This window comes from Psittacula echo (assembly GCF_963264785.1).
Source record: "Psittacula echo genome assembly, chromosome: 5".
NCBI classification, from domain to species: Eukaryota; Metazoa; Chordata; class Aves; order Psittaciformes; family Psittacidae; genus Psittacula; species Psittacula echo.
In genome coordinates, this window is record NC_137739.1 from 38,844,575 (window position 1) to 38,862,098 (window position 17,524).

Sequence of the window (17,524 nt, forward strand, 5' to 3'; positions counted from 1 at the left end):
AAAAGGTTTATAGCAAGTGACTAGGAGAGAACTGCACAGTGAACTAACACTACATGTGACAGAGCACAAAAACAATACTTTCAAAAGCAGAGAGCATTTTCTCCTCAAAAAAAATCCTGGAAAGAGAAGGCAGAAGGCACTATAATTGCACATGTGAAAAATCATTCATGGTCAGTGGATGTATGGAAAGTTATTTTAAATGCTAAGTTTCTGATATACTTCACATGATGTAAAGGATGCCTGGAGCACAGCGGTGGCTTCCATCTTAGTGAAGATGGATGCACTTAAAGATATGTGCTTTCTTAACATAAATATCTGATAAATCATATACATATACTAGCAGTGTAATCTAGCAGAAGGGGCTTTCTAAAGGCAAAAGCTTTAAAAGATTTCTTAATTATCATAAATAAAATTATGATCATGGAAATTAAACACCTGGAAGTGTTTTGCCAAAATCATCTAGCTCTGAACTAAAACACCAAGAGAAGAGTAAGGAAAGAGTAATTAATTTTCTCATAGGATTTCAGTTAAAATCCAGAAGGCAGCTTGTCTCCATTGGCATTTAAGTTTTTAAGAGGTATGGGGCATTCACTCAATTGATTTTAGGACAGATGTATTTGTATTACTATACCTTTAATCAAGACTTTAGTGTAAGGCACTGTGAAGCAGAAGAAAAACAGACCTTCTAAAGTCAATCTTAGCTATGCTAAGAGTAACACATTGGTTCACATATAAATGGCCACAATAAATGTTTGCAGCCTCTGCAATAAACAAAATTAATTGCATCCTGAATAGAAGAACAGTAATGTATGGTAAGTGAGGAGCTCAGTCTGCCAGAAACTTAGCAGTTTAGCTGCAGTCCATTATTCCAAAAAAGGTTAGATGTCACTGAATTTGAGTATATTACAAAAGACAGTGTGGAACAAAAAAAAACAAGACTGGGAGAACACAAGGAATGAAAAAGAAAACCACAGCCACCCTGACCAGCATCCTAAGGTGAGCACTCCTAACTGTGAGACTACTAATCTCAGCCAGATCATCACTTCAGGTGGGTTTTGGAGACCATGAGCAGCCTTCACTAGCAGCCCTGTGCTACTACCATCACTGTAAGTGCAATGGTTAAGCAGTCAGAGTGTGTCATCAGAAGGGTTTATGAAAGCACAAGAGCTCCGCTGGGCCAAGCAAAGTGTCATTGCCCCCAGTTTAAAGGCAGATAGAGGGAACAATTGCGCAGTTCATTTACAGACAGAGTGCTTGCAGCACAGCCCAGTGACAAACCCTGACTTTGTGCATGCCAGGCTAAGCCTTGCTCAAAACCACATTCTGCTATACTTCAGTGCTAACAGAAGGAAAACGGCACTACACCGAACAGTGGGAGAAATCCCTCAAATCTTCATGATATACAAAGCCTGAAGGAATGCACATTATAGAAGGATTTAGTTTGCTGGCAAGAAATCAAACATATAAACCAAAGATTATTCATAAAGATCAAGACAACCTTCAAAGAAGCCAGAAATCCAGGGGGAGGCAAAGTATTTCCAAGTAGTTCCACTCTCCTTGCACAAGGCAGGGAAGCTCAGAGAGAGGGTCATAAATAATGGACTTTATTTTCATTCTTTGCATATATGGTTGCTGGTGCAGTGCCCAGTGTCATCCGGAGATGGAAGCTGATAGTGAGCCATTTTTGGATACTCAAAGGTACCTTAAAAGGGACCTTTTCTTGGAACAGGAATGCTCAGTTTCTGGAATTCAGACTCCTAGTAAATTACTAATTGCTTTACACAGTCTTCAAGCATAAGAGCACTTTTAAGGAAAAACAGATTTCTGATAACAAAAGCCTCTATAAGCTAAAAAAGTCAGGCATTTCAAGATGCAGCGGTTAAAGGCAGCCTATTCAAATTAAGGTACTAATATGAGGAAAGGTAGTGCCTGGAAAACATAGGGTTGAAGTACTTTTAGCTTAACTTAGGTCTAAGATAGAGAACAATGTCTGTGTTGTAAGTCTGTGGTAAGATAACAGTTTATTAACACTACTAACATAAGTGAATTATTTCTTCCCGTCCTTCTACTTATCAGTTGCTTTGGATACAGTGCATCCTGAACATCTGCTAACTTCGGATACTCTTTGTCTTCACGTCCCATTTTGCTTGCAATAAATTTTATACAAAGGTCATAAGGTTCTAAAACTATGTCAGCTATCACTAGTTTAGTCCTAGATAATTATTGTGAAATAATTACAGGAGCTGCTCTTCATAAAGTTACAGATGTCTTCAGAAATTCCTGATATGGCTGATTTCAGCTAGTTTTGCAGTTACTGAGGAACCCAGCTGTGCCACAGATGAAAAGCACATAGTGAGGAAGACTGCTTACTTCATCCTCAAGACCCCTGCCCACGGCCACCGGAGGGCAGTGAGCAAGCACCAAGAGGAGGAGACATACGATAATGAGTTCCTGGAACTAGCTGTAATATTTCTCGCCTATTCCCAGAAATCTAATGAATATGTATGTTTGAGTGTAATAAATGTCTGTTCGCTTTACCCCTCAAGCGTGCAAGTTAGGAGGAGCAATCCTCCTTGCACCCGGCGCCGTAATAAACATACCTGCTTTATAACTCTCTTTGAGTTGTAGAGTTTGATTCCGTGCATCAGTACCTCTTTAAACATCAAAGTAAACAATCAGTGACAGAACTCCCCTTGAGCAGGGAGTCACCATTCATTTGAAGACATTTGATGTCTTCAAAGCAAGACCAGAAGATCCTTCTCAAATATATGATCTAGCTTAAACCATAGTTAATGGTTAGATGTAAACTAGTGTTAATGGAAAGCAGCCCTTCCCAAACACTCATATTGTGAGCAGTTCTGGTCACACCAAAATTCAAAGATGATTAACTGAATCAAGAATAGGCACACTAAAATGTTGGTAAGAATAAAAGTTCTACCACAAGAACATGTAGGTTGTTTAAGCTGGTAAACCACAGCCTTGTAAGGGACAGGATCACTGCCTGCAAATACACGAGGAACGGAGCAGCAAGAAAAGAGCCATTTCAACCATGGAATTATCTTGGTCGAGAAATAACAACCATGAATGCTTCTAGAAAAATCTGGGTATGGAGCACTCATGATCTGGAGCAGTCTTCCAGTGCGAAGAGGAGAAGAAAACAGATAAAGAGAGAACCTAAGTGTGCACAGAAAGAGCTCCTGCCCCATGCAGGGTGCCTGCCCCTCAGCATCAGGCAGTCTTCTCTAGGACTGGCGCTTGGAAAGTCAGGTTGTCCTTTCCAGCTCTGAGCTCATACACAGAGTTCAATAACTTGGTAACCAGTTAGTACTGGAAAACTAGGATTTATATGGGGTTTATTTTTTTTTGTTGCTTCTTTCTAAAACAGAAAAGTCTTTTTTTCTTTACAAATGGAACCTCTATTTTTCATCAGTTCTCCAACATCTTGGAAGAACACATAATAAGAGGAACACATGGTAAAAAGAGCTAATTTAGGATCCAACCTTGAGTAGCCTGTGCAGTCAGACAGGACGGCACAAGCAGCTCTCCACTCTGCCACCACAAGAGGTGGACTTCACAGTTCACAGAATCATAGAATGGTTTGGGTTGGCAGGGAACTTAAAGATCACTTAGTTCCAACCCCCCTGCATTGGCAGGGACACCTTCCACTGTACTATGTTGCTCAAAGCCCCCGCCCAACCTGGCCTTGAACAGCCACAACTTGTTGTGGCAACCTGTTCCATTGACTCACTACCCCCATAGTAAAGAACTTCTTCATAATACCACTAATTTAAATCTCCCCTCTTTCAGTTTAAAGCCATTCCGCCTTCTCCTAACAATATATGCCCTCCTAAAAAGTCTCTCTCCAGATTTCTTCTAGGCTCCCTTTAGGTATTGGAAGGCTGATCTAAGGTCTCCCCTGAGTCTGCTCCAGGCTGAACAAGCCCAGCTCTCTCAGTCTGTCTTTACAGGAAAGGTGCTCCAGCCCCTTTGATCATCTTCATGGCCTCCTCTTGACTGTAAAGATCCTTCAGCTCTTAAAAACAGAGGGACAGGAAACTTAACAGGCGCCAAAGAACCAACATTAAGGTCTAAGAGATTCAGATAAATAATAAAGCAGCTGTGTTTTGCAGTGGCCAGTCTCAAAGCATGTATCCTTTCTAGAGACTAGATCCACAGGCCCTGGATTCAACAACCCTTTCTGCAGCACACTGAAGTCAGTAATCATATGACAGTTAAAGCCAAAGTCACATCAACCTAGTAAGGAAGCTGTTGGAGTTGCTCTTGCTCTCTCTACTTCAGAAGCAGCCTACAATAAAATTATCAAAACATACATACTAGGACTCAAGAAAGCTTGGTTACCCTTCTGACAGTTCACCTCCTATCCTTAGTCTCATTTCTTTAGGTCAGGTTCCATCTCTTACCACACATACATGGGGATATCAGGGAGAACATTTATAATTAGTAGCTCAGCAACATCTGAATGACCTTTCAAGCTTATAGCAGAATCTTTGTCTTGTAATACAAGGCATTTGCTGGGAGTTGGAAAACACAAGAATAAAGTATCACCAAGCTACACCATTCCTTGAAAGTAAGACTAACCTTAACAGAAGTAACTAGGAAAAAAGTATTCAGGAAGCAAAAGTCATGAGCTTTCCATAACCACTTCATTGTCTCAGATGCCCTCACTCTCCCCCTCTGTACACAAAGCTTTCCCTCTTTGGAAAGCATAAAGAGACCCTTGTGTGCTCAGAACCGTAATGTCAAAACAAAACTGTGTGTTGATCGTGAAACTATCTAATGAAGCAGTTTCAATTCCACCCTTCCTTCCTTCCAACTCCACCCTCTCCTCCAAGAGCAGAGGTTGTTTAGGTTAATATGGAGGAAAAAAAAGCAAGCTAAAAATAGCCTCCTTTTTGCCTTATAAAAGTTAAAGCTATGAATAAACAGCCTGAAACAGGAATGCAATTAATCTGCTCACTGAATTCCTACATTGCTTTCTTGTTCAGTTCTTCAAAATATTTTCATAAGGATCAAACACGCAGACTTGCTTCTGCAGAGCCAGTGGTATCCCAGAACTGCCTGCTTCCTTGCAGGTAAGGTAACTGGCTTTGGCATAAGGAGGAACAGGTTATCAGACTGTTAAACAAAGATAGAGTACAACATTGTCAAATAGTGGCATATTTGAGCAATGTCCTTGCATCCTAGGAACAAATATGAAAAAAGAATTAAGAAAAATGCATCAAGAGAACACAAACACATTTCTGTTGTTTCCCTTTACTGTGGAACAGATTATCTCCTAAGATCTACCTTCTCACTAAAAAGCAGTCACACTGTTATCCCTGTCTTCGACCCAAGTCACATCTGTGCCTGACAGCAATAGCTGTCAACACTGAAAGAGCATGGTGATCAGCCATCCTCTTCACCCTGGGCTGGGAGCCAAAGCAAGGTTGGCTCATATATTTGCAGCACAGAGCCAAACTTCTTCAATCTACTCTGCTCCCCACACTACACCAACATAGCAAACAAGCACATCAAACCCCAGGGAGTGTCCTTGCAGTCTGAATATTTGAACCCTAACTTGATTTTACCCTATTTCTTTTCCACTGCACCGCCAGTGAGATTCAGGTAATGCCATAAGAGTCACATGTACTACTCTGTCGATGCAGACAGAAGCCTCTTGGCAGAGTTGCCTCTCATTCCCATATTCCCGGTTTCCCATAGCATGAGGCATCACAGCATGCTGCTGTGGAGTGCTATAGACACTGCTATGATACCTGATATGAGTTACATTTTAAAACAGAAAACCATCTCCCTCCTCTTACAGAAGATGAGCCCTCTGGAAAGAGAAAGGAAATGCCTCACTTTCATCTCAGAGTTCAGAGGGAATGTTTTATAGCTGTCAATCCTATCAAGATCCTACTCATTGACACAACTGGGACAGCAACTATTTTGAGGTAGGCTGTGCAGCCACGAAATAGCCAGGGTCAGAGAAAGACATTGCCTGGTGACATCTGGAAAACAAGGTGATCCTAAAGTAAATGCTGAAAGCCAACACACCACAGGTAGGCCAGCTGAGTTAAGCAGATTTGTCTACACAAGGCAAAGCCACATGAAGAACAAAGCAGTACCTGCTACTGGAACCCTGGTAAGGAACATGCAACCAAGTTGTTTGCAACCTCTGGTGTCCCAGGTCCAAGCAAGCACTTTCACTCAGAAACGAGACACACTCGGTGACCAGTGGGACAGGGGATGCTAGGATCTCACGCTCACACCTCTGTATCTCTGGCATGGCTGCATTTCCCACCTATACACAGTGCTCATCATCTCCTTTTGACTGCTAGAAAGAATTCAAGGATACTATTTGGGCTGTAGAGAAATATTAAAGAAAGATATTCTGGTTAATACGTACATTACTTCTTCAACCATTTCACTGGAGCATTCACTGGCTCCATGTTTACCCTCAGTTTCTTTCCAAGGTGGAAAGTGTCCTTTAACAGAAAGGACATTGGCACGAAGACCAAGTTATGCTACTGAATTCTCAGAGGGAATCTCAGAGGGAATCTACAAGCAGACCACGGAGCTGAAACTGGACTTGCAGAGTTCTAAATTAGTTGCCAGACCTTTCAACAGGCATACCAGCCAACATGCACTTGTGCAGCTGACTGAAAGTCTGGCGGCTAACAAAAGAAAAAGCAAGTCAGAGATAAAAGTCAAGGATGGTGTGGGTCAAGGTCAGAAGCAACTGCCAGCAGGACTGTCAGTGCAGCATCTTACTATGCATCCAAGCATCATATTAGGGCTGCTCCACAGCAAGCTTTGCTCAAGCAGGTACAACTGCAGACTCCTGCCTTGTCAAGGGTGCAGGAGGCAAATGTTACAGCACAGGAAAAGCCTTTGACATAATTTTTCTGCAACCTCACCCTCTGCTGCCAGCTAATTTTAGCAGATGCAAGTAGAGGTGGCTTCTGTGGGTTGAACAGGGATTCAGCTTTCTCAGGGGACTGAAAAGAATCACAAGGGAATGGACACTGACTCAAGAGAAAGCAGGGTTAAGTGTGTGGAAGCAACCCTGCCTTTGATCTGAAAGGGAAAATCTTCAAAAAGCAGCCTAGGCTGTTTCTTTGCAGAAACAGAATGTCTAGAGCTCCTTTACAGCACTTAATGTATCTGAGATTGTGTGTACAGTCACTGATCCCAGTGACACCCCTTACAATGACTCTCTTAAGACAACCACAGTCATTTGAGATGATTTGTCAGGAATGCTAATTGATATAAACCAGCATGTCTTTGTCATAGCTAGTAGACTGAGCCAACTATTTGTCCATGCACCAAGAAGCTTCTCCTTTGAGCAGTGTTCTCTGTCAGCTGACACAAGACACATCTCACTTAAACCCTTTATCCTTCCTGCACTTCACCCAACCAAAATTCATGGTCCACAGTAAGATCCATCCATCAGAGAAGGTGTCTGCAGATAGGATCAAGAATCTAAGTGATGAACAGGGGAAAGGAGAGGGAGGGGAATTCACCGGCAACCTCCACTACAAAATCATGGTCTTTAGCAGCAAAGCTCACTTGCAAGTTTACTTTCTCTCAGAGGAGAGTACAGAGACTGAGCTCCCCACAGCTTTTTAGGTTTTTTTGCAATTATAAGTCACTTCTGCACAATACCAAATCAGAAGGAAAGAAGAGACAAGCTAACCACTTCATACGCTGTGGAGTTCCCCATCACACCAGCACCAAGCGCTTTGTACCTGGGCCACAGAGAATGGAGTGGAATTCTAAGAGTTAAGAAATTTTGATCACAGTGATCAGAAAGAACAGTTGTAATGCACAGTAAAACCATGGCCTTGATCTATATTCCTAATATATAAAACGTGTCTCAAGCCATGTCTGTAACACTGGAAGTAGTCTTCCAGCGAAGCAGTTGTTTTTTCCTTCAACTCAGCCTCACTTTTAACTACTTTTGATTAAAATTATTACTTTCATTCAATATTCAATTTCTGACAGGTATTATTCTCTACGTATGCTGCAGCCTGGCTTTATCCTTCCAGACAAAACACACCAGCACACTAGAAGCAACCTTTCTTATTTTACAAGTCATATATAATTTGTGCATCAGTAATATTGACAAGGGCTAGAAATACACATTGTGTCCAATTCTCTTTCTATAACCTTTCAACAGTGATTTTGGAGTCTTTTCCTTTTAAAGCATTGCTTCCTCCTGCTATTGCTACTAGTTCTTAGCAGAATCATTTACCTTAGCACAATTACTTCCCTTATGTCCAACCCCATAACACAAAACCTATACAACGTCAACATTCGATGCCATTTAATTGTACAAGTGTCCTATGCTCCCTTAAGCACTTACCAATATTTTTTGTTTATTGAGTCTTCAAGTTTTCCTCCAAGCAAACACTTGCCCATACATAGCTTTGTTCCTGCCCTTCCAGACTTACAGAGGGATTCCTCACAGGAGATACATGACTGACATATCCAGCTCTCCCAATCAAGACAAGATAGGTAAATAATTGTCCAAAAACCAGAGACAACTTTGCAAGAAATTCTTATGCCATCATTTTAAAGGGTGAGAAATATTAAAATCACTTGAGTGTATTTTACTGAGTTATTGGCAGAAGAGAATTATTGACAGAAGAATCACAGGCAAGTTATCTGGACATTCACAGGTAGCTGGTAAGGGTAGGGAAGCATCTTCTTCACTGTATTTCTTTTAAGTAGAAAATAAAAGAGTTTGTGGGAATGAAGGTTTTCCGGAGTTTCCGTTTGGTATCCAAATAGCTCTGAATTAGCTAGCTCTGGCACACTGCTGACAGAATTCCCACCTCTGGTTTTAAGAAGATACCTAGGAACAGACTTGTGAACACTCCAGCACCAAGACACCCTCCCCTTTCACATGCACTGCCTGTGACTAGATGCCACACTCGTATGATGTGTTTGCTTCTGGCACTAGGAACTGTAGGGAAGCCTGATCTTCTGTACCCAAACAATAATTTTCTTTCCTCCTTTTATTTATATATTTTTTTCTTTCTGAAGCTGTTCTCACAAATTCTCATCTTAGCCAGTGGATGAATAACCAGAACACACAATCAAAGCACACAGTCTTCAGTCGTCATCCCTCCACAAGGTGTACAGGTGGCCAAGAAAGAGGAGTTAGCAATGTTGAACTTCCTGTATGAGCTTTTTGGGTGGGTGGGGAAAGGTATGTATGCATTTAGCTTGGGACTGGAAAATCAAATCTTTCTGCAGTATTACGTGAACTGACAAAGTATAAATAGAGAAAACGATTCTTATCACAGACAACAGCTAACAAATCCTCACTGGCAAAAACAGAGTGCATGTAGGAGAAACTCACTCTGACTGGTGGTTTTGCAGTTGACACACAAGATGCAGTTGGAAGTAGCTTTTGATCCCCCACAGCAGTAACAGCCAGCTTCAGCAATACCACTGCAAGACAGAAACCAACAGATTCATGAGTAAAACAGGCAGCTAGTGATCAGAAGTCACTTTAGGTTCAGATTTTTCAACACAAGATTACAGCTCCCTACTTCACAATCCTCTCCTCTCTGTACTACTCCACATACTTTTCAACCTCAATGAAATTTGTTACTAAAATGAAACTCAGGTCAACAAATGAAGATTGGAAAAATAACATTTAAAAGAGGTGACTTCTCACTGAATCCACACACAAACTAATGAAGTGAGAATGAACATAAAATGGAAAGAGACTAAGGCATGCTCAGCATGCAGAGGAAAGCCCAGGTAAAGAGTGCCTACAGAACAGTACCCTGTAATTTATGCTCCACCAGCATCCCAAGGATCAAGCTCTGCTGCTCCCAGGGAACAACAGACAGAAAGCATTCAGAAGAGAGCATAAGCTTGTTTCCTGTACAGGGAGAAGGTCTTGGAAAAGGAGAGTAAAATTAATAAATACTTCTAATCATTCAAGTTTCTATGACTGACAAATGCCAAAGCAGCAAGCTCCGCTGGTGGGAGCAGTTTATGCAACAAATACATGCAAATGAAAAGCACCTTCTGCTAGGAATGGTAAAATTGCATGAAGTGATGCTGCACAGGGAAAAGTAAGGTTATAACTATACTCAAATGCATAATCAACCATCAGCTTAGTTCTACCTACAGAAGCAACAGTAAAGTATGCACTGTAGACAAGCCCTTTTGAAAAAACAACCCCTTTTCCTTGTGCAAACCACCGTGCATGGTTTGCCAAAGAGTAACTCGTAGCTTTTGCTTAGGTGCTTAATGACACTAATTTCCAGATGCTGTAGAAATCTAGCACAACAGAAAGCAGGCTACATCCCTGTTACGTGCAGGAGTGTTGCTGTCCAAGACTGTACTGCCACATAAATCGAGCAGGCCCCAAAGGAGAATCGGCAATGCATTCCCTAAACATAGCTTTATTTTGGCTTTCCTAAAACAAAGAACTAAGGAGGTAGATATCAAGTGTTTGTTGAGAAGAGAGCTGCCTGATGATTTTTGGATTTTATTTTTTCCTCCTAACTTGACAAATACCAGAAGCAACATCACCTTTTAAGGCAAAAGGCAGCTGAAAGTGAAATCATTCTTTTAAGCCAGGGTGACTCATAACAGCAAAGATTCTTCCTAGAAAAACAAATTCAATCATAAAGCAAGAACAAGCTAGAAGCCTTAGTAATAACAATGCAAACGAATCCTTCTTTTCCCTTGACTTTTGTGGATCGGTGTTGGCTGGTTCAGCAGGTGTTCTTGGCTATTGCAAAAAAGAAAACAAGCTAGACAGACTACTGGACTGACCCAGTCTTACCATTCATTTGCATCCCTAGAGAGTACAGTACCATAAACACAAGCACAGATGCACAGGAATGCATTTCATCTCTTAATTATGTTGCAATGCAGGAGGAAGCATGTATCTGAAGTCATATGTACACTGCAGTCAAACATGCTTTCAGCACAGTTGACAACCAGCACAAGAGACAAAGCAGAGTAGATGCAGAAGCATACACACAACACTGCCTTCAGTGAGCCTGCACAGTGGTGTATAACCCAATACCACCATATCTTCATCAGGCCTGTTAAACAACATCAACGATACTTAAGTCACATATGGCTATTCAGATTGCAATCCTGCCCCCTGAAACAAAGGTTGTCACTGCCATCAGAAGTGGCAGCATTACACTGATGAGAGGATGTGATCTCAGTAGGCTACATCTAAATCTACTCTTCAAGTTCAGAAGACACAAAAAAATCCTCCTCTTTGAGTACTGTGGTCATTGCACAGATTTCCCTTGACTTGTCTAACACGGGAGCCCAGGAAACTACAGTTTAAGCAAAGAAGGTGCCGGCACCACCAGCAGAGACAAAAGTTCCACCTCCTTCTCCACAAATGAACTGCAAATGAACTATAACCCCAAGCAAAACATTTTGTCTGCTTGTGCCCCACTTTCATAGTCAGGTTGACTTTTTTTTTTTTTTTGTCTCTTCTTTTGACCAAGGACCATCTTTACAAGATGTCGATGTTTATTTTTCATGTGTTGCTGAGCACAACAGGGCCTCTAAGCATTAACTTTAATAACAACAGAACTGTCAGCTGCAGTGTAACTCCAATTAGTGCTACAAGGCTCCCCTCAAACCCAGCTACACAAGACATCATGCTCCAGAGACCAGAAGCGTGTGTTTAATCTTTCTGTCCTGCCTTGCGTCAAATACTTCCTGGCTCTCTGGCATGCAATGACCTGGAGTCCATCTCAAGAGAAGTCTCTGACATGTCCCAACTGTTTAGATGTTTTTTTCAGGCTAACTTCAAAGGTTCTTAAGGGGGCAAACTACAGCTTAGCAAGAGAGTGTGAACTGGAATCACAGAATCAACTAGATTCAAAAAGACCTTTCAGATCAAGTCCAACCTTTATCCCAGGACTGCCAAGACCACCACTAAGCCGTATCACCAAGGGCCTCATCTACATGTTTTTTAAATACCGTGGTGATGCCACCACTTCCCTGGGCAGCCTGCTGCAATGCCTGATCACCCTTGCAGTGAAGAAATTCTTCCTAATATCCAATCTAAACCTCCTCATGCACAGCTTGAGGCCGTTTCCTTTGTCTTATCACTTGTTACTTGGGAAAAGAGACCAGCCACCTCCCCTCTCCATCCTCCTTCATCCGTAGCTCCATCCTAGGTAGGTGGTCTATAACAGACTCCTATCTGCTTGGTTGGCTTTCCCCCTGTTCTTCACTCACAAACACTCAGCCCTCTCACTCACAACACCGAGTTCAAGGCAGTCGATGCACTCCCTGACATACAACATAACCTCAATACCTCTTTTTCCTTGCCTATCCTTTCTGAAAAGCCTGTAGCCATCTGTTGCAGCACTCCAATCATGCAAATCGTTCCACCATGTTTCTGTGATGGTGACTATGTCATGATTTTCCTGCTGCACAATGGCTTCAAGCTCCTCCTGTTTGTTGCCCATACTGTGGGCACTGGCATAGATGCATTTAACTTGCCCTGTGGATCTGGCCTTTAACAGCAGCATGCTATCCCCTGGCTCATTTCTAGTGAGCCTGATTTTATCCTCTTCCCTTTTCGAATCTAATTTTAAAGCCCTGTCTATGAGCTCTGCTAGCTCCTGGGCTAGAATTCTTTTCCCTCTTTGGGACAAGCATGATCTGTGGGTCACCAGCAGGCCTCGTGCCATGCAGACTGACCCATGGCCAAAAACCCCAAAGTTCTGATGCTGACACCAGTCCCAAAGCCAGAAACTAATCTGCAAGGTTTTTCTGACACTATCATTGCCGTTGTTTGTGACTGGCAGGAGGGATGAGAAATCTACTTGGGCTCCTGAGCCCTGGACAGTCATTCCAGAGCCCTGATGTCCTTCTTGAGTCTCCTCAGGCTTCCTGTTGGAAAGATTTCCTCATTGCCCACCTGGAAGACTAATAAAAGATAGCAGTCGCAGGGCTGTGCCAGAGAAGTGAGTTTTCTAGGAACATCCCTCACCCTGGCCCCAGGGAGGCAAGCAGACTCCCCTGTGAGTCAGGTCGGGTAGATATATGGGGCTCTCTGTTCCCCTCAGGATGGAGTCACTAATCACAGCCACTCTTCTTTTTTCCCTGTAGAGTTGGTCGCAATACAAGGCAACTCTCTGACCCTTCCGTGGTGACTCTTCTAACCTGGATGATCCCTTGTCCACTTCATCGTTTTCCTCATTTTCCTGATCCTCGAATACCAGGGCATCCAGTCTGCTGTACTTGGGAAGTGATATAAGCTGGGGGCTAATGCCACCTACTCCAAGGAGTAACCTGCTTCCAGCCTCCCCTGTCTCCCAGGTCCTCTCCATCCGCCTGGTGGCAAAGAGGGTAGGAGATTCTTAAGCCCCTTTGTTTCGGGTGGCTGGCTTGCTTCTCACAGAGATGGTAGAGAACAGCTCCACCAGTCAACATCCTCTTCAGACTCCCCTGAGTTCTGAATTAGCCATTCCACCTCTTCCCACAGCTCTGCCACCACACAGAGCAAATCACCACCCTGGTCACATGTTACACAACCACCACTCGACATCACCGACAGGCGCTGGCACTCACTACAGCCAGACACCACATGCTTTTGAGGGACCTCTGCCTGGGCCTGCCCAGCAGAGAGCACTCGGTTTCCTCTGCCGCCTGCCGAGAGGCTGCACCCTTGCGCACCTCCTCGGTGACGGCGGCCGCCTCACGCCCTGACCGGCTTCCCGCACTCGGCCGCTCGCGCTCCCTGGGTGGTGTTTGAACGCCCCCTGTCGGTCACTGCGGGTCTGGGCAAGGCCAGGCGGGGCCCGGGGCTTCCTCGTGGCTCCGGTCCTTCAGGAGCGGGGCTCCTGGACGCTGCCACCTCCCCACGCTCCGGCGCTGAAGGCATCCTCTGCGGAGCTCCTCACCTCGGCAAATAACTGATGGATCCTAATGCCCAAAGTCAAAACGTCTGATTAAAGACCTGTCACAGACAGCTCAGCTTGGACACCCTGAGCTAGACAGGAGTCCTGCTCTCCGATTTTCTTGCTTTGAAACACCTGTACTTGCTTCCCCCACTCTTGCATTCTTCCCTGGGCACTGCTGTCAGAGACAGATCCAGGTGACTTCCTGCTGTGTCCCAGGATGGCTGTTTGCTGGGGCTTATATTGTACTGCAAATTGATGGAGGAATCTGGTTTCTAGATGCAGGAACCTCAGTGTCCTATCACTGCCCAGAGCTTACTGCTGCTTCATAGAATCACAGAATGGTTTGGGTTGGAAGAGACCTTAAAGACCATCTAGTTCCAAAACCTTCCACTAGACCAGGTTGCTCAAAGCCCCATCCTGCTTGGATTTGAACACTTCCACACACGGGGCAGCCACAGCTTCTCAGGGCAACCTGCACCAGTGTCTCACCACCTTCACAGTATAGAATTTTTTCCTAATATCTAAATCTAAATCTACCCTCTGCCGGTTTAAAACCATTACCTATCTATCTCAAGAGTTCCTCCTTATCTCTCCTGTAAGCCCCCACACCACTCAGCTTGACTTCATCAGCAAACTTGCTGAGGGTACATTCAATCCTACTGTCCTGTAAAAGGCCAACAGATTTGTCAGGCACAATTTGCCCTTAGTGAAGGGCCATGCTGGCTGTCACAAATCACCTCTTGTTCTTCAGAGGATCTGCTCCATGATCTTGATGGGCACTGAGGTGAGACTTACTGGATTGTTTGAAGGCAGAGTGAACTTTGAAGTTAGGAGATAGGACCATGATGTGCTAATATTGCCTGAGCTTTCATTCTTCTGAGCCCAGTCAACAGTTACTTTTTTTTCCTTTCCCTTAAGACAGAAAATAGCTTCACCCCCTCCTATTTTGAGGCAAGACCCATAATGTGATAAGGGCACTAAGCTGCACCCATTTGGGCAGTAGTTCCAAGAAACAAAACCATTATCAACAGAGACATGACCAAAGGCATTTGATGATAACCCTGAAAAGGAGGAAAGACTTTGCTGCATGAGTCTTCCCACGAGCCATTACAAAGTGATTTCTGTTTGCTAGTGCCCACATAGCTAGCTACCCAGGGTCAGATATTACCAGGGACAGCAGGAAGCAGAGAACTGCCCTGATAGATCACAGATAGATCGTGCCTGATGTCACAAGGGCACGCAGGACATACACGAATGTAGAACTACTCACAACTTCCCTATATTGAAGTGAACTCACAGAAAATTCCTGATGCACACAGATCAGGCACAGCCACCTCCACCAGTGGTAAGAGGCATTTTTTAGTCTCATCTTTGCTTTCAGCTGCTGCCTCTACTCTTGCATTAGCAGATAGTGCCTGTAACAAATAAAAATGTTATTCTGTGAAGTCCTACTAAACACAAGAGGCTGTTGAAAATATATTTTAAATATATTTATATAAATTTAAATATACTTTTTTATATTATATATTTATATTTACATTTTATATTTATATACAATGTATACATATAAATACTATATTTATATATTATATATTTTATATATTATATATAATTTATATATTTATATTTGAAGTCCTACTAAACACAAGAGGCTGTTGAAAATATATTTTAAACATATTGTATATATTTACATAAATTTATATATTTATATATTTTATAGATAATTATATTTACATAGATTTATTTATATATTTTATATATTAAATAATATATATTAAAGCAGATATGCTTACTCTTGCTTTTAAGACAAAAATACCAAAAAGAAACGTCAGCAAGTTTCATGTCTGTACCACCACCCACCCCTATATTTTGGGGGTTTTAAATTAAGGTTACATTGTATTTCTTGCCCACATGCTCTCTCTTCAAACAAAACTCCACAACTTGCAATCATTCTATTTATTTTAAGTCTCTTCTTTCAATTCCTATTGCTTGATACAAGGTGTCTCCTTACCCACAGAAAAGGCTACAACTCTGCCATGCCCATATCCATCACCATGTACCCAAAACCTAGCAAATCTGCCAGATAAGCTACCTCCAGCTAATATATGCACAAGATTCAATACTTGAATTACCCTTGTGGATTCAGCCATGTTTTTTTACATATATATATTTAAAACAATACAAAACAATCATTGGACATCAATAGTTACTCCCTTCCCACTCCTATTTTAGGCTTTCCTGAACTCTACACTGATCTCATCTTCTTTACATCAGCATTAACCCTGACAACCATATTCCTGCAACATTAGTTAACTCTTGCACAAATCAGGCTAAGGAGCTCTGCAAATACCCAGCACTGAACATGCAACTAGAGATAACAGCACCAGCTCAAACACAGAGCCACCAAAACTTCAGACATCACAGAAACAAGTAGAGGTTCTATGTGGGACATGCTACATCTCATCAGAGAGCACAGGAGCAGCTCCCACAACACCCTTCTGTGTCTGCCAGGCAGCAGAGGCTGCCTGATGCTGACTCATAATTGAGACACTATTACAAACTGCACAAATATTTTAATGGTTTCAACAGCTGTAATTGCATCAAAGTGATTAGAAGTCTGAAATATGAAACCTTGATTAAGGTCAACAGCTTTAAACTTGGTTTCTATTTTTAGCTGTTATGCCTGAAAAAGGACTGATTCTCCCTGCTTAGGAGCTATGAAAAGCTACCGAAGATACACTAAAGTTCAGCATGCGAAGTTGCCAAAGATACATCACCATTCATTCAATTAAGCACTTATGTAATAAATTACACATTCATTCAAAGCTTCAATTTTTGCCATTTTTAGATGAATGAATGATGGTTTTCCTTTTACTGAAGTTGGGGTGGGTTTTGTTTCATTATTTCTTCTTTTGGTTTGTTGTCTTTTTTCTGTTTAACGTTTACATCAAGCTGTCCTTGAAGGAAAACTGAAACCCAGTTAAAATCCGCAGAATCAGCATTTATTTGCTACCTAAAGTGCCCCAAACTTGATGGCTTACTGAGAGAAGAAAGTGGATTTAACAAACCTTACATTTAAAATTGTTTGTGAAATAGCATAGTTTGTACTGAAAGAAAGTTGACTGGTTCTACCAGAGTAAAGAGAACAACTCATCATCCTTCATTTAGTCTTTCTTCAACCCCTCCCCAGCCCAAGCTACAGGGAATTCTCAACTCTCAATCAGTTTCACAACTTCACAAGTTACCTGTCATGGAACTGATATTGTTGTAAAAATTAAATGACAAATATTCTCCCTATACCTGCAGAATAGGCTATTGCTCTCACTGGTTATCCTGGCACAGCAGTGAACTCTTTTTTCCAGACAATTAAGCCATTGATTTCCTGTGGTTAGAGCACTTTCATTTTCCTTTAAAGCCCTAGCCAAACCTCCACTGGTAAATACTTTTTCATTTAAGTGCTATTAAATCGTCAGGGAAAGTTTAAATTTTAATCAGATTTGTCATTATTTCAAACTTACCATTGAAGAGGTTTCTTTTCAGAGAATATATTTAATTTCGTATTTACAATTATACACACACAAATTTGATTTAGACATAGCACTGGT

General features: G+C 42.2%; 1 protein-coding gene across 11 annotated transcripts in view; it reads right to left on the reverse strand.

Moving 5' to 3' along the window:
- The window catches only part of TSPAN4 (tetraspanin 4), a gene marked incomplete at its 5' end in the record, with an annotated part of 479,305 nt that overhangs the window by 396,414 nt on the left and 65,367 nt on the right, over window positions 1-17,524 (reverse strand). For 7 of the 11 annotated variants that reach the window (XM_080617779.1, XM_080617773.1, XM_080617778.1 and 4 more), the window contains one exon: window positions 9,371-9,462. Of the gene's footprint in view, window positions 1-9,370; window positions 9,463-15,216; window positions 15,335-15,930; window positions 15,966-17,524 lie in introns of those variants that run through there. The other 4 variants (XM_080617770.1, XM_080617776.1, XM_080617783.1 and 1 more) reach the window with 2 other exon arrangements.